The 22,321-nt window shown below is 27.9% G+C and overlaps 1 protein-coding gene and 1 long non-coding RNA gene across 2 annotated transcripts in view; both read right to left on the bottom strand.

Annotated features, from left to right (window-relative positions):
* LOC107449893 (phosphatidylserine lipase ABHD16A) overlaps positions 1-5,613 on the bottom strand; it is a 40,684-nt gene extending 35,071 nt beyond the window's left edge. Inside the window, exon 1 of the mRNA XM_087153288.1 lies at positions 5,571-5,613. The gene's annotated coding sequence lies outside the window, so the exon portion shown is untranslated. The remainder of the gene's footprint in view (positions 1-5,570) is intronic.
* Positions 5,614-19,779: 14,166 nt separating this feature from the next.
* LOC147803073 (uncharacterized) lies at positions 19,780-20,875 on the bottom strand. Its single transcript, XR_015429728.1, has 2 exons — positions 20,676-20,875; positions 19,780-19,864 (listed from the first exon to the last, which is right to left on the bottom strand). It is a non-coding gene; the product is annotated as an uncharacterized LOC147803073 (long non-coding RNA).
* Positions 20,876-22,321: the final 1,446 nt, after the last annotated feature.

The following is a 22,321-nucleotide window of genomic DNA, read 5'->3' as shown; positions in this document are numbered from 1 at the left end:
TGTTTTTTAAATTGGTTGGTGATAGTAATAGGATTCAAGCAAAGTGTTCATCATCATCTCAATGAAAATATTTTTTACGAACAGCCATTTTTTAATTTTTATTAACTCTTATAGAAAGGGTACCATATTTCTGAAAAGAACGAAAAGCTCTTCTTATTAACTGAACCCAGAAATTAAAGTAAGTCGAAAAGTGAGTTAAGTATCGAAGTACAATTGCTATAAAAATAACCTATTTTAATTGAAATTATAAAAATTTTTGTTACACGCTAAGGAAAACCACGAAAATGTTTTTTAAATCACTTTATCGGTAATGGGATTATAGCTAAATGTTTATTATCTAAAAGAAATTATTTTTTAAAAACCAATCTTTTTTTCTTTTTTATCCTTATGAAGCTTATCATCTTTGTGAATGTAACGAAACGCCCTTATTATTTTTAATCCAATTCAGAAATCGAAGTAATTAACAATTTAAGTATCTTAATACAATCATATTCTACAATCATAATCATATTCTTAATTAAAATAACAATAGTTATTACTTAGTTAGATTAATAGTTATCTATATAACAAATTTATAACGAAATCGCGTAAATATTAAAGGAGTTATCAAATACCAGAGTTTTCAAAGTACTTAAAAAAAATTAATTAAACATTTCCAAAATCTTGCTTTATACATCTCAGAATGCATGCAAAGAATTCTTTTATCTCTAAATAGTTCACCTCAGTTTATAAGTTCACCTCAGTTAATAAGTTCATTGACAGTTAGATTTTTATTGGATGTCATTGATACGTGACACCGATATGGTTGACACTGAGATATGATCACACACAAAAGTATCAAATTTAAATTAAATAACTGCCATTTTTGAAGAAGATAATTCAGTTATTCTCTAATCCGGGCCGTTAATATATATTTTACGAGTCCTTATAAGTAATGGAATAAAAAACGTGTGTAGGGATCAAATTAATATTTAGGAGAGAAAGAACGCACACGCTGCTGAACTTTGATCAAAAGCATGATATAACGAGGTTAATAAGAGATGAAGGATTAAAATCATCTGAAATTATTTTTATCGAGAACAAAGTTTTAAGGCGTTTGTGATAGAAAGTATATTTCAAAAAAATCAACAGGTATTTTTTGTCTCTTCCTGACTCAAGGAACATTTGGTTAGAAATTTGTTTTTCTCCAGATATATCAGATATTTCAATATACATATATCAGATATTTCAAAATACATATATCAGATATTTCAATATAACATATATCAGATATTTCAATATAACATATATCAGATATTTCAATATAACATACCAGAATAAGTTATTAGTAAAATAATAAAATCATAGGAACCCGAGTACTTAAGTTTTTTAATTTTAACACTGTAAAAAAAGTTCATGTTTATTTTATCATTTGGATATTTTCGCCATTACAAATACAATACTATTTGCTCGAATTTTATTTAGATGACAACCTGATGAACCGTCAAATTTTCTAACAGTAATGTAGAAGAGTCATTTTTCACTTAAAAAAAAAAAAATAATGGTAAGAAGGGAAGCAGAAAATAAATCAGTTTATTGAATCAAAATGTACAGGCGAGATGTTCTTCAAATTTTTGTAGTTTTTAACCGAAAATCAAAGTAACTCGCTATTTTAGTATCGGAATAAAACCATATTTACGTTATAAAAATAATTATGTTTATAAAAATAATTAAGTTATAAATAAATTAAAGTTAAGTTAAAATAATTAAGTTAATTAATTATTTTAATTAATTAATTATAAATTAAGTTAAAATAATTAAGTTAATAAATAATTAAGTTGTAAAAATAATTAATTATAATCAAGATTAAATTGAAATTGAAGTTATCAAATTTCGCGTTACACGCTATTAAAAACAGACAAAAATGTTTTTCAGATTGCTGTTATTGGTATATAAAATAAAATAATTTGCAATTTAAGTATCGGAGTAAAATTATAAATAAACATTTTTTCATTATTATTATCCTTAATAGATAGGGTACCATCTTTCTGAACAGAACGAAAAGCTCTTCTTATTAACTCAACCCAGAAATCAAAGTGTGAGCTTTTTTATTTTGTGAATGTAATGAAACACCCTTATTATGCTTAATTCAATTCAGAGATCAAAGTAATTAACAATTTAAGTATCAGAATACAATCATATTCATGAAAGTTATAAGAATAATTTATTTTAATGAAGATTAAATTAAAGTAATCAAATTTGTGTTACATGCGAAGGAAAACCACGAAAAAGTCTTTTAAATTGCTTAATAGTAATAGGTTTCCAGCTTAATGTTGATTATCGCAATAAAATTATTTTTTAATAATCAATAATTTTTTTTAATAATTTTTGATAAATAGTAAATGCTGTGAAATGCTCTAAATTTTTTTTGTACTTTTTTGAATTTTTGTAGGCAACCCAGATATCAAAGTTACTTGTAATTTAAATACAGGAATGAAATTATATTTTGAAAGACTTTTTGAATGAAAATAATTAGAATTTAGATTACGCACAAATGAAAACCATGAAAAAGTTTTAATAACTAACTAACTGAACGCTAACAGGCAATTATGAGACTCTATCTCAGCAATTATTAACATTTTCCAATTTATTGTTCTTCATGAAATTAAATGCTTTGGGCAGCTTAGATTGCTTATAAAACTGTTCTATTATATTTTAATTATTTTATTTATTTTTTAATAATTTTTATATTTTTTATATGTTTTTAATAAGCACTTAAATTGTTTTTTTAATATTTATTTCAAGTATTTGAATTTCAGAACAATATAAAAATCAATTTTTTAAAATACATTAATTTTTTCATTTAAAATTTACAAATTATAAATCTTTAAAAAAATGTGTTCAGATTTTTCTGGCACAGAGACAGAATGTTATTATTTATCATAACAATTTATGAAAATCAAATGAAAAAAATAGAGACCAGTGATGTGTCCAATGTCAAAGTTCACCCTGACATCTGTTTGGTACAGTGATTGATCTTTCCATCTTTATGTCCTTGTTTCAGTATACACGAGCAAATGAGGGGATACAAGCCACTATATTCATTGTCTACGAAGTACTTCGATTGGTTTGAATAAATTATCAAACTGAGCATGCGCGTTATTAAAATTGCGCCAAACAAAAATGCTAAAAACGCCATTCTAGTAAACATGACAAAACGATTAAGCGATAACGATGAAAACGATTATATAATCGACCAATCAAATGCCTCTATTTATTAAAAAGGCGGTCAGCCAAGCAACAGCCATATATATTAACAAAATTAATAAAAATTAATATCACAGCATATATAAAGTGTAAAGTTTGCCATGTTTTGAGTGCTCTAATTTATTTGGCTATATTTCTGTAAAACAGCGCCGTTTGCCAGAAAACACTAAAATTATAGTAACATTGGATAGCTCGTTTTGTCAAGCTTTTTTATGTGTAAAAATCAGTCGGAACTGTCTTCGATATTTTAATGTTGCTGCGGTCTTTGAGCTGCATAAGAATACTAAGTGGTTTCGACCTCAGCTCGCTTCGTTCCCCAACCACAAGAACCTTAATTACTCGCGCATAAAAATGTTCTCGCTAGCTAATTTTTTTTTAATAAAAATTATCTCGTGTTTCGAGGAAATTAAAAATAAGACCTAACAAGGACCCAATCTCCAACAAGAAATTCAGAAAAGTTCAACTTCATGGGCCTACATCTGTGTGCATTTGAAAATAAAAGGCAAAAAATCTTTTTTTGATAAGCAAAATAATTTATTTAATCATTTCTGCTCTGAAGTTCGAAACAATACAAAATACAAACATTCAGCTCGCAGATGAGAAATATGACTTTGCTTTTCTTTGTAACAGCATCAATAATTGTTTCAAACTCGATTGAAAATAGTTTTGATAGTAATTTAATGAACAAATGAATATTTTGATTTGGGCCACGTACGTATGAAACAGTATTTTAAAGCGTCTACGAAGCAACAAATATTTTTAACTAATTTTTATTTTCATTTACAGTAGCCGTAACATCTGTTGCAAACTTTAAAAAAAAAACAATGATAAAAAGATAGATTTGCACTAAATGCTCGTAAATATTTTCTTTTCTCGCAGCTCGCTTAGTTGCTGTGCTTACTTTACTTGCACCGTGAAACATGTTAAGTTGACCATCTCTATAAGTTAATCACCTATCTAAGATTTTGATGATCAAGTGCAAAACTGGTAAAAACAATTTATTATCATTTTTATAGGATGACTTCTCTTATAAAACCATCAAATTGTAGTTCCACTTCTGATCAGTTTACGCTAGTTTCACTGTAGTAGCTTTAATAATTTTCTAAACTCCTTTTATAACACACAGCATATACATTACCGTGTTTATCATTCAAAGTAATTATCTTTCCTAGTTATTTTGCAATTACTATAAATGTTTCGAAAGGTTTAAAATGTTGACATTTTCGAATTAAAAAAATTGTCGTTATTCAATTTTCCTGATCCCTAAGTGCATTATGGTTCAATTAATTTTGTCATTTTTATTCATAATTTCATTGTTATAGTTAATTATTATTTGAAATTTCATAGTATATATTTTTGTTTTAAAAACAAAATCCATCTTTTGCGTTTCATCGTCATCATTGGGTGGGCCTTGGCCTTCTATGAAATATTTCTTCATGTCGTTCTCCTTGATACCAATTCTGATTATCATTTGCGTTTGGTAATACGAATTTTATTTTAATATGACAACTATTCAAAACTTCATTTTTATTTGCTTCATTTATTTGTTTCATTTATTTATTGCATATTTGGCAAAATGAGGTGAAAAATAATAACTGTAACCATAGCAAAACATATTATAGCTTTCTTTAAAAAAAATAATTTCATCATTTACAACGGGCAAATCTAAGCTCAAGAGAGATATAAAAATTTTCCTATTTTTCGCGCAACTGTGAATAGATGTTGATTTACAAAAGTAAAATGAATTCACTAAAAAGCATTTAACAGTACTATATTTTTTGGAAACTCATTGTCATTCACAACAACTATTTTCATTCAGCAGGTTTAAAGACTTTGGATTTAATTTTTCTGAGTTTCAAAGCGAGTAACGTGATTTATTTTTCCAGAAGATAAACGATTAATAATAGTTGGGGTTAAAAAAATTTCCTCCAATCCCCATCATACTCTCCGTGCATTTTTCCATAAATATCTTTGCGATTTCCCGAGTCTACGATTTGAAACATAAACATGGAAAGATTATAGACTCCATCAGTAAAACATATCAAGAATCCAAAACTGAAGCGAGAACGTTTTCAAGAACAACAAAAATGTCCTTTTTAAAAATGGTAAAGAAGCTTTCAGAATCATTTTATAATGGGAATGGAAAAAATTAAAAAATATATATATATTTCTGTAAGGAAAAAAAGTAGCGCATATTTAAGATTTGTAGCGTTCGAAAAATAATAAGTAGCCCAAAAAGTAGCAAGTAGCGTCAATTCAATTTTCAGTAGCGGGTACTTTTAAAAGTAGCCCAATCCGCTACTTGTAGCCCAATCTGGCAACACTGTTCTTTTGTTTTCCTTTCTAAATTTTTCAGTTGCCAAACATGAAAAGCAATTATCAAAAAGATAGATTTTTTTTCAGGATTATTTATAGATGGCGCTAACACAATTTCTTATTTTTGTGGCAAATCAAAATCTAAGTGGCTTACAGATGGCACTGAGCAGCATTCTTTATCTATGACAACGCTTAGAATGCTTTCAGATAACAGTAGAGTGTATGCGCTAAATTAACTAATTAAATAAAGGATTCTGTTGTAAATTAAAAAAAGATACTTATTGTATAAGATTTACGTTAATCACATAGTCCTGCAATTCATATAGTTATTCATTGCAAATGTTTAGAAATATCCTTCAATAGAATTAGAGGTTATTAAAAGTTAAATATGTTATACAGGCTTTCACTTTGTGTCACTTTTCGTAATATACAATTTAGAATTATTGGGAAAAGGTTATAATTAAGTTTAATGGTAGCAATATTTGGTAAAATATTTCTATCAGAATAGTTCTTCAAAGGAGAAAAAACTATGAGACATTAATTTTATCAGGTTAATGATTAAAACACATTTTTTATCGATTCTCCTCTCTTAAAAGCTAGTCATTCACAAGAAAGTTTTTGTTTCTACTGTCATTTCCATCAGAGTCGAAAGTTCGCGGACGGTAAGTTTATCCCCCCCCCCCTTAACAATTATAAGTTTCAAAGAGTCACCCTAATATTTCAACCAAATTTTTGAAAAAAATTGTTAATAATCATTGATTTAAATTTAGCTATGTAACAAAAAAGATAAAAATTTGAAAATCATAATAATAATTTCGCAAATATTTAGAAGATGGCAGAAATTTTTATTAAGAAATGATTATCTGAGAGCCATTGCTCCTGAGTGCTTTTAATTTCATCTTTCTCAAAAAAAGGACAGAAATTTCACAAATATGGAATTCTTTGATTTTTTTTAGCATTAAGCATATTAGGAAAAAATACCAGAGAATTAATGGTTTGTGGTTTTTAAATTCTCAATAAAACTTAGCGAAAAACTTATTTTTTTATATCCTGCTTAGGATGATTTTTTCAAATAATGTTATAAAGTCAGTAAAAATTTACGATTAATGAAAATAAGCAAATATTTACAGTTCATTGAGTGCAATATTTTAATGTTTATAATTTTTTTTTCATGAATGTGAATATTGTTATTGGGTATTTATAAAAAAGAATAAATTTATTTATATTATTAATTAAAGATGAATTATAAAGATATTATGCTTATAACGATTGTAAAAGGCGATAGAGGAAAAAAAACGAGAAGCGCTCTGAATAATTTTTGATCTGAAGATCCGATTTTCACACGAACTAATACTCAATCTTCATTGTTTGAGTGAGCGATCTTAAACATGCTTATTACTTAGTGCAGACGATATTTCAAGTTATGAAATCAGACACGAAAACGTACTTTCTCTGAATAAACATATACTTTTTTTCTACAGATTTCGATTTCTGACCCTCAAAACATAGGGTGTTGGTGTAGCCACAAACTGAGAAATTTGGTCCTATTAATTAGGTCTAGCGAGTGGTTAAAAGTTTAGTCCCATTAATGCTAATGTTTTTTTGTTTTTTTTTTGCATAATTCACCATGTCTCAGTTTTTTTTTTTTTTTTTTTAATGAATCAAAAAATCTTTGCACACAATTATAAAATCCAACAATAATCCATGAGGAAAATAATTTTTAACAATTAATTTTTATTATTTTATTTAAATAGTTGAAAAAAATTATTAAATTGTAAGGTGCACAAATTTTTACATAATTTTAAAGAATTTACTTTTATAAGGCAAAATATAAAATTTAAACGATATCAGTCTAAAAATTCCAGAAAAAGTAAATATTTAATTTATGCAACTTCTTTAAAATTTGATTTCTAAGGAACTATATAACCAATTTTGTTCAAATTCCATATTTAGCCTTATAAAATTAAATTCTTAAAAATATGTAAAAAATTGCTTACCTAACATTCAAATTTTTTTCAACTATTTAAGTAAAATAATAAAGAATAATAAATAATTATTAGAAACTACTTTTTTGTATAGAAATTATCTTTGTATATACAAATTTTAAAAATATGCTCTAAAAAGTTTAAATTCGCTTATTAAGTTTTCAGGATATGGCGAAAGCTCAAAAAGTAAAATTTACATTAAGGTACTTTATTTACGTCGAAATTAGAGCTGCATAATGGTCTATTGGCAAAGGTCTGGGAAACATCCGTAAGGAAAATCCGAAGACCTGCCATCGCAATTTTGATCCTCTACAGAGGGGATGGCTCCCCTGCTTTGGTAGCCGGACGACATGTGAGCGAAGTCAAGCCCTTTACCGTAGAACAGTTTAACGGGGACCGATACCGAGCACCCTTGGTCCCTACGCAGGCTGTGGTCAACCACCCGTTTACTGAGCGCAGCCAGTGTTCGGTGTTTTACTGGGAACCGTGTCCTAACGATCAGTCCATTGCGAGACAGTAAAAATGGGTACTAATTCATTTCGGAGAAACGTAAAATACCATTATTAACGCCAACGATTCTGAATTAGCTTAGGTAATATATGCATATAAAAATAAAAGAAATAGGCTTTGTACTAAAAGACAAAATTAAGAGAGTAAAGGTACTTAATTATTCGTTATAAGGAACTGTAAAAAATTGCCATGCAATTATTGATGGCTATGATGCGTAATTAATGCTGGTAATCTGCATTAGAAATTAAGAAAAAAGCTATGTGCTACAAAATTAAAAAATTACCTATGTATATTCGAAATTCATTATATATTCGCTATTCGTAATATATATATACTAGACTAGCCTGAATACCCGTTCTTCGCACGAGAAGAATAAGAAAAAAGAAAGAAAAGAAACGAATCAGTATTGAGAAACACAACGAAATCATGTTCAAAATTAAAAGAGATCTACCGACACATTTGGAAGAGTTTAGTGGAAGAACCAGGTAAGTGATATTTTTAGGGGAATTAATGAATCAGAGAATATAAAATAAATCGGTTGCATCGATATGGGTATGTTTAAAGTAACAAAATTGCTTTTTCCTTCACTTTATTCTTACAAATTAACCCACATTATTGTTTAGTATGCTTGCATGATTTTTATTTCAAATTAGGCGGTGGTAAATGAAACAAGGCAAAAAAATTATTATCCCCGCCTTCTAATAAATTGGTAATAAAGTAGTTTGGATAACATTTTTTTTTTCGTATTCTGATTTACAGCCTCTCTGAAAATGTCAGTTACTTCATTATTTCACTAAGTTCTTCAATAAATAAAGCTAAAATGATTGTAATTTTTTTTATTTATCATTATTTGCCTTCATTTCCGATGACTTTACGTTATTAAACTAAGCAAGACTCGTTTATCGTAGTTCATCCCATCAGAATAGAGATTAACTGCATTTAGCATCACTTGGCAGGCATGATGCCGACGCTAGCGGGATAGTCAAAATTTCGCCGGTACAAATCCCTTTCGAGGGGCAAAATTATCTATATAATATTAATATTGCGTACTTACATTAGTATATTTGGTACTTATATGACGTAACCCTTCAACATTAAGTTTTTTGTGAAATACATTTGTCAGGGGCAACTAAAACCGAAATTAGATAGCTTATTAAAAGCTTTTTACAACTTGATAAGGATTTTGGAATATGACCATTTCTCTATCTAACATTTACATTACTGTTAAATTTATAAGTGTTGGTGAAAAAAATTTGTTTTAATTCTGATTTAAAAGGAAAAAAAAAATGAATCACCCTAATAACTTTTGATCTAATGATCGGATCTTCACCTTCTAGGACTCATTCTTAATAGTTCGAGGGAGTGATCTCAAATACGCTAATTAATTAGTGCAGACGTTATTTCAAATTATGAAATCAGGCACAAAACGTACCTTCTCTGAATAAACATAACTTTCTTTCGACGAATTCAGATTTCTGAACCCCAGATAAAGGGGATAGCCGCAATTTGGTAAACATGGTCCCCGTAGTTTGGTCAGGGGAGCGATCCAAAGTTTCTACCCCTCAATGTAAATTTTACTTTTTGCCTATTTCACGATATTTCGAGAAATTATTGAGCGAATTGAAAAACTTTTGCATACAAACATGTAATTCGCTTATCCAAAAATAATTTCATGTAAAAAATAATTTTTTTAAAAATATTTATAAGCTTTTATTTTATTTAATAATAATCGAAAAAATTTTGCATTGTAAGACACGAAATTATTTACTTATTCTTAAAGTACGCAAATTTGCTTGGCAACATGCAAAAGTTCAGCGAAATCGGTTGAATAGTTTCTGAGAAATCGAGTTTTTAAAATACGACTTCCTTAAAATTCCATTTCTCAGGAACTATTCAATCGATTTCTCGCGAATTTTGTATTTTGCCATGTAAAATTACATATTTTAAAATGACTTAAAAAACTATATACCTTCTAATTCAAAATTTTTTCGACTGCTTTTTAATGAAATAATAAAACATAATAAATGTTTATAAAACTTTCCTTTGCACGGAATTAATGGAATTATCTTTGGATAAACGAATTATATAATTGTGTGCAAATGTTTTAAATTCGCTTAAAAATTTCTCGAGATATGACGAAATATGCAAAAAGTAAAATTAACATTATGGGTACCAAGCTTTGAATCGCTCTCCTCTGACCAAACTAAAGGCTTGGTTTCTTAGGACAGGACGCCGTCAGCTGGAAATCAGCGTTAACCTCTGATTGGTCCATTTGTGAGTTTGATAGTATACGTCATCGAACGCTCATCTTGAACTACAATTGCCGTCCAACTCAACTGCAGTTGGATTACAGCGTGACGTTAACCACAGAAGCAATGGCGGACAACATCCAACAGCACATTGAAATCGGCCAAGATTTTGATTTTGACATTAAACATAGCTTCTTCATTAAACATAGCACTCTTCATTTAGCTCAGCTATAATGTGTTTTTTCTTGGACAAAGTCATTATTTGCTCTCTAAAACACTGGTCGACAATAACAAAATCAATGCAAATTCAAAATAAATATTTGTTTACGTTATTAACGCATGCGCAATGAGAGATAATGTCTGCGTTAGACCGACTGCTCACGCTGAGCTAACAAAAAAGTATTTTTTTGGCGTCAGATCTACGTCAACTTTCCGCTGACGCCCAGATAAGGCGCTAGTTCTAAGAAACCAGGTCTTGAGCTAACAAACCAGTATTTTGTTGGCGTCAGCGTGACGTTGACGTCACGCCGACGCCCAGATAAGGCGCTTGTCCTAAGAAACCAGACCTTAAGAGGACTATATTTTACTAGATGGCGGCTAATATTTTAGGAGTCGAAATCCAAATTCATCGAAAAAAAGGTATATTTGTTCAGAGAAAATGCGTTTTTGTGTCTAATTTCGTATCTTAAAATATCGCCTGCACTAATTAATTAGCATATTTGAGATCACGCCTTCGAACCATTAAGCTCCCATTAACCTTCTCTCCTTTTACTTTACCTTTTAGCACATAGTTTATTTTATTTTAATTAATACATATCACTATTAATTAAGCATTACCGTTAATAATGATATGATGATTTTTTTACGTTTCTCCTTAGCTATTTAGTACCACACTCCCATTAATTTTGCTTTTAAGTACATAAATGTTTTTTAATTCAATTACCGTTGATCTTAAGCAAATAGTTTTTTAGAAACACGTTTTAAAAGAAATATCATAAATAAATAAAATAAATTCGAAATAAAAAATAATATTTTTAAAAACCACGTTTTTGTAGTAGAGAATAATATTTTTAAAAAAATTTGAAAAACGAAAAACGTGGGGCGCATGAAATACATAACAGTAATGTTATATTAGTGTATGTGTGCTCTTGAGAATATGTGTAATGTATATCTGTAATTGTAATTGTATCTGAATGTGGATGTGGAATATGTTTGTGTATATGCATATGTATGTGGATGTATATGTGGATGTATATGTGGCTGTGCATGTGTATGAGTAAGAAAATGTGTATATGTACTGTTATGTATTTCATGCGCCCCACGTTTTTCTTTTTTCAAATTTTTTTAATTATTATTCTCCACTACAAAAACGTAGTTTTTAAAAATATTATTTTTTATTTCGAATTTATTTATTTTAAATTATAATTTTTTAAATTTTTATTTTATATTTTTTAAAAATTATTACTTTTTAATTATTATTCTTCTCTACAAAAAACGTGGTTTTTAAAAATATATATATTTATTAAGATTATTTTTCTTAGTCAAGAGTAGTCAAGACTACTACAAGACCACTACTAAAATAATAGAACTTTCATTTTAAATTAGGGATACAAAAATCTTTATAGAAAAACAATACCTTCACGACTTTCATTAGTTTTATGCTGATGACAACCAAAACAATCTGGAAATGAATGAGGAAAAACTGGATCCTACCACGTGATTTTTCAGCCAATAAAAATACTCCGACAATAAAAATCTTTTCACCTGACATGTAAAATTAATTTGAAATAATGGAATCGACAACAAAAGACAATCTCCAAAAAAAAATTTTTTTTAATTTTAATTTTATTTTACTTTGTATGTCTTTTTTCTCTTCATTTTCATGCATGGTCAACCAATTCGCGATCGCAACGAACTATAGGGGGCGTTGTTGTATGAGACGCTTACCTGCGTAGTGCCGTAGATATAAGGAACCCGTAAGAGGAAGTGAAGGTCCTATCTTCTCGATGGCAACGAAAAACCGGTTTTCAGGGTTACCTTATTTTTGTGGTTTATCTTATTATTGGCGTTTTAAAAAAATTTACTACCTTTTTTCTTTTCGTTGAGTGTTTAGTTGTACTAGCTCTGATTTCGAATATAACAATATAATAAAATATAAAAAATGGACAATAAATTGTATTTTTACTTTTAGAGTTAATAAAACTTTTAACTCGATTTAGAAATATGTATTAACTTAGTTAATTACTTATTAATAATTAATTTGATAATTTAATTTTACAATGCTAAACTACTAACAGAGCCTTTAGTAGAGTGTACTTTAATGCAGAGCTGCCATCTAGTGATGGAATTAGTAAATCCCTACAGCAATGAAATGAAAATAGAAAGGAGTGTACAAAAAAAAAAAAAATTAATTTTGGGAGGGATGAATTTTTTTTTTATTTCCTTGAAAAATAAGTCGTTTAAGAATTTTTTACATTTTAAAAGAAGAATTTACTGACATTGTCAAAAAGTGTAGAAACAATTGCTATTATATTCGAACCAGCAAATCATTCCAGAATAGAAAAGAGTATTGAAGAAAATGAAACTTTTACAATTTAAATAATGTTTTTTCTTCCTTTCATAAAACTTGAAACAAAAATAATTTTTTTAAAATAGTTTAATTTGTATAAAAAAATTCCTTGATGTTATGTTGACATTTTGCTTTACACTTACCTTTAAAAGTATTTAATTACGAATTGAATTGTAGTTTATGTTGATTTAGTTGATTTTACTGTGCTTGAACACTATTTCGAGAGCACAAAGCTTGACATCAAAGATTTTCTTTTCCATCCACGCTGAAAATGCCCTAAACCTTCTTCGAAGAAGCATTATTTACATGCATTAACACATTGGTCACATATACATGAGTTGGTTTTCAGATATTTAAATTTAAACAAAAGGGGGAGGGAAAAACATTTTTCTAATTCTTATACTATTGAACTATTGTTTTAAAAATTATCTTGTGTGTGTTAATGTTAGCCTTTTCTGAAAAAAAATGGTTCTTCGAAAATTCGTTGTTTTGACGCTTCAGCTTTTTAACTTCTTCTGAAGAAGGAAAATAAATTATATTTAAAATTATACTTAAAAGAAACTATAGACAATGGCTGCAAATAAATTTCATGCATATTAAAATTTAAGCGAGAACGAAACATTATCTGTGAAAACCAGCGAATCCCAGTTGGGGTAAATAACGAAGCATACTTGATTTTCTGGTGAAACAGAAAAAAATTGAAAGGAGATTGGTAGAACTATATCTAAGAATCATTAGGCAATCAAATTGGTTTTGCCGTTTTTTCATCTTTTCTTCTTTAGGGACTCGATAGTTTCCAACTATCTTTTTGTTACTTCCTCGCTTCTCCGCATATTAGCCTGCGACCAATAATCAAAGAATATTATAGACAGTGCCCCCCCCCCCCCAAGTTCTTGGGCGCATTCATCCCCCCCCCTAAAATAATTTGCTAACTTCCCCCTTCCATGTTAGCTTGTTCGAAATAGTGCTACGTTGCTTTTTTTATTTATGTACTTAAAAAGAAAAAAATTCTCTCGTCTAAATTCCCCCCCAAACTATTCATTTTATTTAGTGTAAAAATTCCCCCCCAAGCTTTAAGTGGGCGCATCATGCGCTCACCTTCCCCCCTGATTATAGAACCCCTCTATATTCTTTGCTATAGTTATCGGTCTCCGATAATTATAGGTTAGCCTATAATTATTCTTAATAAAATAACCTATAATTATAGATTAACCAATAATTATAGGTTATTTTATTGAGAATTTAATCTAAATAGTACGCAATTAATTGCGTACTATTTAGATTAAATTCTTAATAAATATTTAAACAATTAATATTAAGAACGAGGAAACGGAACACTCTGTTCATATATTTTAAAAATGCTTGTGGCACATGAAGTCGCAATCTGATTAAAAACTTCATGTTCTGGTGTCGCAAATAAATGTCTCAGTCAGAATTTTATCAAAATCTTAGGAATCACTGTTGAGGATAATCACAGCTTAAATGGATTCATAATTAATTAGAAAAATAGTAATAATCCAATTAGTCAAACAAATAAATCTAGTAACCCAAATAATATCCTTACTTCCCCATTTAGTCTATGGCATACTAACTACTTTGATGACATACATGCTATCCGTGACTGAAATTAAATTATCAGATTTTAATAATGCTCTTTTTTTTATTGTTTTCTTTTTTTTCGTATATATATATATATATATCAGCATAATTGTTACCGTGGATGACTGAAATCAAGGGAATGTCGATTTTCACCGGTGAATGCCATCAATCGCATAGTCGCTTTGGTGAATGTCCGAAATATTTGTTTTATCCGATTAGATATTACTTTATTCGTTGATATTATTTTATTTATTCGCTATTTTAATATCGTGGGATAGATTGGGTGAAACATCAGTGTTCTGAGAACCGATTCAATGCATATTGGGCAGTGGCACTTGACCTTAAAAAAACATCGATGTAGGACATACCGGGCAATGGCACTGAACCTTTAAAATACATTGATATGGGGCAAATGTATATCGAGTAGTTGCACATAACTAGAGCTAGTATATAATTCGGACATTTACCAAAGCGATTATGTTATTGTCAACATTCACCGGTGGAAGTTAACAACCACCAATTTCTTTCATTCACGGTAATATAAATAAATTCTGTCTCGTAGTATTCAAATTATCTACGAAACTGGCAGGATGTTTTGGAATTCGAAATTTATTTTCTGATTTCTTTGGATCATTAATTCCCAGGAAAGGGACCTAAGGAAGCACGTGCCATAACCCAAAAATTTTTCAAAATTTTCCGATTTTTTTTAAAATTCTTTCTTTAAATCCATATAATGATATTTTTATGAATTAAAAATTTATATAATTCATATGTAATTTAGCAAAATAAAAGATTAAATTTAATAATACTACAAAATTTATGCATCATTCTCAATTGTTGTATTTATTTAGTTTATAATTGGAGTTAGTTGCTATTTACGAAAGATAAATTTTCTTTTAATTACCTTCATTTTCCACTGATACAGAGAAATAATTTTTAAAGACACCTTTGTTGAAATTAAAAGTTCAATACTGATTTTTTTTTTTTTTTTTTACAATTTTAAATAACTTACAGCATTATCGAATTCAAAATTTACATTCTGATTTGTTTCAAGGATTAATTTCTTGATAAAACTTGATAGACTATGATGAATGTTCTTAGAATTTTTAACTAATAATTTCCACTTCAGACGATGTATCCTTCTTTTACTACTAATTAATGTAAAATATGGCGTACGATTTTTTTTTTTTTTAATTTCAGCAAATGCTGGTGTTGAAAACTATTTTATTTCATTATCAAATAGCTTTTAAAAATTTCGTTTCGACTTTATAAGGCCGGATTGCGTCAAATGCATAACAATAGTAAGTGGCAGATTATGCAATTTTATTCTTTTAGCTTTTAAGGTCATTCCATATCTAATAATTACACGGTTAAATAATAAATGTATGTGATGAAATGTCTTTATTTTCTTAAAACTGTTCGGAAATAATTTATGAATGAAAAAAACAAACAAACTGTATTTAGCTTTTTTACATTGTGATTGTTCTCGGCAAAGAGATTATTTATCTAAAATTAGCTAGTTTCTAAAAAAAAAATGCCTCTTTGAAAAATTGTTCCCGCTGCATTTAATATTATATTTTTTAACCATTGTTGAAATAAAGTTAATATGAAACAAAATATCTTTTTTATATTTACTCACTGGTTAATTTTATACGTCGCGTGAAATTTTTTGACATATTTGCATCGAATGTATTCCAAAATACTTTATTAGACCATAAAATAATTTGGAGAAGCAGCGGATTTCGAGAGGATCAAATTGCAAAATGCTTCAAAATACAAAGGATGATAGAAAAATGCGATCCATAATTATTTTCTTAGTTTTTATTGATATCTTAAATCTAATAATTACAAATATACATTATGATGTGAATCTTCTACACGCATCAGGTGAGAACGGAATAGTAACATTTTTAGAAAATTTATTTGTTTCACAAATTTGGGGAAGAATATTTAACAAAATTTTCAAACTCTTTGTATTCGTACTTAATTATTAGATCTAAAGTTTTTATATATATGCTATCATATATTTTGATAAGCTCATATATAAGAAGCTCCGTTACCACAGTTTTTAATATACTTTTTGAGGATGCGCAAAATTAAATGAAAACACATACATGTGTTGCTAAGTAAAGTTCAACGAAACTAACGCAGAAAGGTTATGAAAATCTGAAAAATCATTCATTCGTAATTTTAAAACAATAAAACTTGGTAGGTTGCTAAAGAAAACCGGGAGGATGTGAAAGGCAAATGTTTGAAATATATCAGGTTTAAATTTAATCCTGCTTTCCTCAATGATGATTCATTCAAGAAGCTTATGTTCTTCCTTGTTTGAAAATTAATCTGCGACCGCTAATGTTAATTCTGTCTTTATTTTTGAAAACAATTCTAAAATTATAAATTAAAAACAAGATTTAAAGACCCCCTTTTACACTCAAATGGTTATAAAAATCAGCTGTATATATGTATATGGTCTGAACTTGTAAAGGTTTCCTAAATTTATTTAAGAACGTCATAATTAATTAATTTTAATAAATTAAAGAAAAATTGCATACAAAGTACTTAAAATATTTCATTTCTTTCTAGGCTATTTTAAAAAATTCCACATCCATTATCTCACAAGAGAAAAAATAATTTTATTGAAATGTACCTTAAAAAAAAGTAAAACCTTTATTTTCTGAGTATATTATGCTTATTTTTAGTATGTATTTTGTATTCTTCTGAAAAGTGTTCAAGATGCTAATTTCTCAGAAGCATTGAAATTGTTCCAAGTAGAGTTATTGCTGAGCAATTGTTCCATTTTAATGGATCTGATTGCATTTTGTATAGAATTTCTCAAACTATTTCATTACCTGAAGATCAAACGTTTAAAAAATGCACTAATATTAAGGAAGATAGGACAGAAAGTTTATCTGAAAAATTGCAATAAAATTTAAAAGTGTAGAATTTTAAGTTGGTAGATATCGCAAATTGATATTTACACACTGTTTTCAAATTTCAAAAGTGATAACTCAAAACATATCTCAACAGATTTTTTTAATTAAATATTTTAAGCATTATTTACAACAAAAAAAACAACAACAAATATCTTTACTAATTTTATTTATTTATTGTACAAAGATACTGTAATCAACATCTTGTAGGTGCATTGGGTATGAATTTTTACTTCAATAAAATTTTTTTAAGTACGAAGCTATAATAAATGAAAGAAGTCAAAATTACTACTGGTTATGTGAACAATTTAAAACTTTACTTAATAAAATAGTTGCACAGTTTCTCATTTTTCTGAAATTTCAGCAGACAGACATCACAACTTAAATACACTTCACCTAAATGCATATTCTTAAATAAATGTATTAATAACCATACAAACAATAGTTTTAGATACAAATAACAAATATAAATAAGAATTTTGCACATAAGGATTCTTTCCTTGATAGAACGGTTTTAAAAATTATTACTTAGTGGTAGCTTCTTCAAACATTACATTCAAATAGTACCAGGATTGGTAAGCTCTTGTCAGGTTAGAAAAAACTGATTATGTAAATCTACCCAATCCAAGAAACTGTCATTTACAATAAACATCTAATTTAAAAATGGAAGTTTAACATAATTCACCCAATAATTCTATACGAAAATCTATTTTATTAATTTTTAACGTTATATTATACATGCTTAAAGAATCTAGTTTAGAAGAGAAAATTATTAAATTTTGTCTGGGTTTCAAAAGAAAAAATATATATATATATATATATATATATTTTTTTTTTCACAAATAATGTGCAATTGAAAATAAAACAAAAATTCAGAATAATATTTGCCATTCATTTAAAGCCTACAAATAATTTTAGTTAGGTGTTCACAACTCCAAAATATTATTTATAGGATTAATAGTAACTTTTTCAAAGTTTATTAAAACAATATCTTAAAAACACATTTAAAGCATGTGTCTTTGCATTTTATAGAATTTTGTGTCATACAGAACATAGGACACATGTTTAAACTTACCAACTAAGCATGACAGTAATATTAATCTGAGAAAGACAAGCCATAAAATGCATAATATAATTTTAAGATTCAAATAGTTAGACACATAAATATGTGCTTAAGCATTACAGAAAAAAACTTTTTTTTAAACTTTCAAGAACATATAACAACTAATATAACACAATAAATTTATCAACTTTAGTTTGCTTAACCAAGTAGAGTAGACTTAAAAATAGAAAGATATTAAAAGTTAATGCGGTTTATAGAATTTCATTGCATAGATTTTCTTCTTTAAATAAATTTCCAGCATACAAAAAAAAAAGTTTCATGTACATAAGTATAAACCTTAATAACTATATTTCAAATTGTCGAAACTCTCCTCTGAAAAATTGTGTTGGAACGACAGGGATGGGAAAAAATCCAGTAGATTTTACGAAACAATATACATTTTATGATAATTGTCACAGAATGTACTACATATTTTACACAAAAGGAATTTTAGAGATTTTTCTAGTTATCAAAATAGAAAAAGTGCAAGTTTTACCAGTTAAAATTGACAATATACTTGAAATTCTATGTGATATGTTTACTCATTTTACAACAATACATGGAATGTGCATTAAAAGAGTTAAAGAACTTAAATTATCATCAATAACTTGATCATTTAATCATGTACAATTTTAAAAACAATACTTAAATTTTTATAAATTAGAAACAATAACTTTAACATTACTCCCAAACAGCAGATTAAATTTTGTATAAATACGAGAATCAGAACTTTGGATTACATTTCATGATATGATTATATGCACACAACTAAATGGAGAATAATGAAAACTCCAAATGTTTATTTACATATCCATATAAAGGACAAATTATAAATAATCGGCAATATAAATATTATAATATATGAATTACAGAAAACTTTCATATCTTTAAAGATCAAAATTAAACTAAAAATATTTTGATAAAACTGCAATGTTTTACCCAAAAATGGGAACTTACCAGTTTCGGGAGTCTGTAAAAATGTCACTTAACTTTTATTGATGTCATATCAATGCAATACTAATTGCAGTAAGAGGTACATAATATAGCTACTGTAGTAATAAGTTTTTTAGAACATTCTTAAACTTATAAGTACTTGAAAATGTTAATGAATGACTTACCCTAGAAAGTAATTAATATCTAGCCAAGTTTGCAGGTGAGCTTTAGCTGTTATACTGAACTTGGAAAAAACAATAAAAAGAAAACCATTTTAAAAACATCTATATAGAAAGGTTAATAAACTTTCTAAATAGGCAGTTCTCTAGCTATTGTTTCACCAAGTTTATCTTCTCCACGATCAGCCAACTGTATGTGGTACACAGACATGCTTCCAGTCATTCCTATATATGAATCATGAACCACTAGAGAAAAAAAAGTAACATCAACAATACTTGTATTAAAAAATTACAACGTCAAAAGAGATAAATTTCTCACAGTGACAAAAAATCACAATATGTTGTTACTCTTTCTTAGAGTTAACTTATTTATTTTAAATACATTAATCTCATCTATCAATTTTGAATGCAAGGCATACAATTCCTATGATAGTTACTAGGAAATTTAGAAATATATAAAGATGAATTGTAGATCTAAAATACTCTTAACTTTAATCACCACTTTTTCTTAATATAGCTAAATACAACCTTCATATATTAATACTCCATATTATAAACTATTCGTAACGTAAAATTTAGTATCGTTCCTAAATTCTAATGACAAACAGCACAAAACACAAGCATTTATCTCTAAATAAGTTCATTTACTATTGTGCATAAATAACAGACTATATAATTTCCTAAAATTTATGCAAGCTAATTTTCGCTATATTATCGCAGATTTTACTAAAACATTTTTAATGATCAAAACATTCGGTAGAATAAAAATTCCAATATGAAAACATTTTTAGGTTATCAGAAATTTCCCTCTGTAAAAATTATTTTACAAATTTTTTAAACAATAACCACTCAATCAATTAATGCTAAGCACATAAAAATAATTTTCTAAAAGAGTGGAGTTATAAATGCATTATAAAATTCATTCTCATTGGAAAATAACACGAGAATGGTGTTTACGCTTTATAGAACGTAATATATAAACATTTATGCAATGTTTTCACATTTAATTAGCTAAAAATAAATCCAAAAAATTAATACATTAATAATTTTTACTTACCACAACAGATTAGATATCGATCCCATGCAGTAAAATTTCAACACGTGAAATTAACAAGCCATCACAACAAAGCACACGAACACTGGCGATGTGGCGATTTAACAGATAGAAAAAGTCGCCACGATGATTGAAAAAAGTAACCCATTTTTCGTTGCCACCGGAAAGATAGGACCTTCACTTCCTCTTACGGGTTCCTTATATCTATGAAACTCCTTACCTGCGATTTCTATATGAACCAGTGTTGCCAGATTGGGCTACAAGTAGCGGATTGGGCTACTTTTAAAAGTACCCGCTACTGAAAATTGAATTGACGCTACTTGCTACTTTTTGGGCTACTTATTATTTTTCGAACGCTACAAATCTTAAATATGCGCTACTTTTTTTCCTTACAGAAATATATATATATTTTTTAATTTTTTCCATTCCCATTATAAAATGATTCTGAAAGCTTCTTTACCATTTTTAAAAAGGACATTTTTGTTGTTCTTGAAAACGTTCTCGCTTCAGTTTTGGATTCTTGATATGTTTTACTGATGGAGTCTATAATCTTTCCATGTTTATGTTTCAAATCGTAGACTCGGGAAATCGCAAAGATATTTATGGAAAAATGCACGGAGAGTATGATGGGGATTGGAGGAAATTTTTTTAACCCCAACTATTATTAATCGTTTATCTTCTGGAAAAATAAATCACGTTACTCGCTTTGAAACTCAGAAAAATTAAATCCAAAGTCTTTAAACCTGCTGAATGAAAATAGTTGTTGTGAATGACAATGAGTTTCCAAAAAATATAGTACTGTTAAATGCTTTTTAGTGAATTCATTTTACTTTTGTAAATCAACATCTATTCACAGTTGCGCGAAAAATAGGAAAATTTTTATATCTCTCTTGAGCTTAGATTTGCCCGTTGTAAATGATGAAATTATTTTTTTTAAAGAAAGCTATAATATGTTTTGCTATGGTTACAGTTATTATTTTTCACCTCATTTTGCCAAATATGCAATAAATAAATGAAACAAATAAATGAAGCAAATAAAAATGAAGTTTTGAATAGTTGTCATATTAAAATAAAATTCGTATTACCAAACGCAAATGATAATCAGAATTGGTATCAAGGAGAACGACATGAAGAAATATTTCATAGAAGGCCAAGGCCCACCCAATGATGACGATGAAACGCAAAAGATGGATTTTGTTTTTAAAACAAAAATATATACTATGAAATTTCAAATAATAATTAACTATAACAATGAAATTATGAATAAAAATGACAAAATTAATTGAACCATAATGCACTTAGGGATCAGGAAAATTGAATAACGACAATTTTTTTAATTCGAAAATGTCAACATTTTAAACCTTTCGAAACATTTATAGTAATTGCAAAATAACTAGGAAAGATAATTACTTTGAATGATAAACACGGTAATGTATATGCTGTGTGTTATAAAAGGAGTTTAGAAAATTATTAAAGCTACTACAGTGAAACTAGCGTAAACTGATCAGAAGTGGAACTACAATTTGATGGTTTTATAAGAGAAGTCATCCTATAAAAATGATAATAAATTGTTTTTACCAGTTTTGCACTTGATCATCAAAATCTTAGATAGGTGATTAACTTATAGAGATGGTCAACTTAACATGTTT

The sequence above is a fragment of the Parasteatoda tepidariorum genome, chromosome 10 (genome assembly GCF_982258835.1).
Source record: "Parasteatoda tepidariorum strain Cologne lab strain chromosome 10, Ptep-v5.0, whole genome shotgun sequence".
NCBI classification, from domain to species: domain Eukaryota; kingdom Metazoa; phylum Arthropoda; class Arachnida; order Araneae; family Theridiidae; genus Parasteatoda; species Parasteatoda tepidariorum.
The sequence above is the reverse complement of the archived record's forward strand: the minus strand, read 5'-3'. Positions and strand labels throughout refer to the sequence as shown.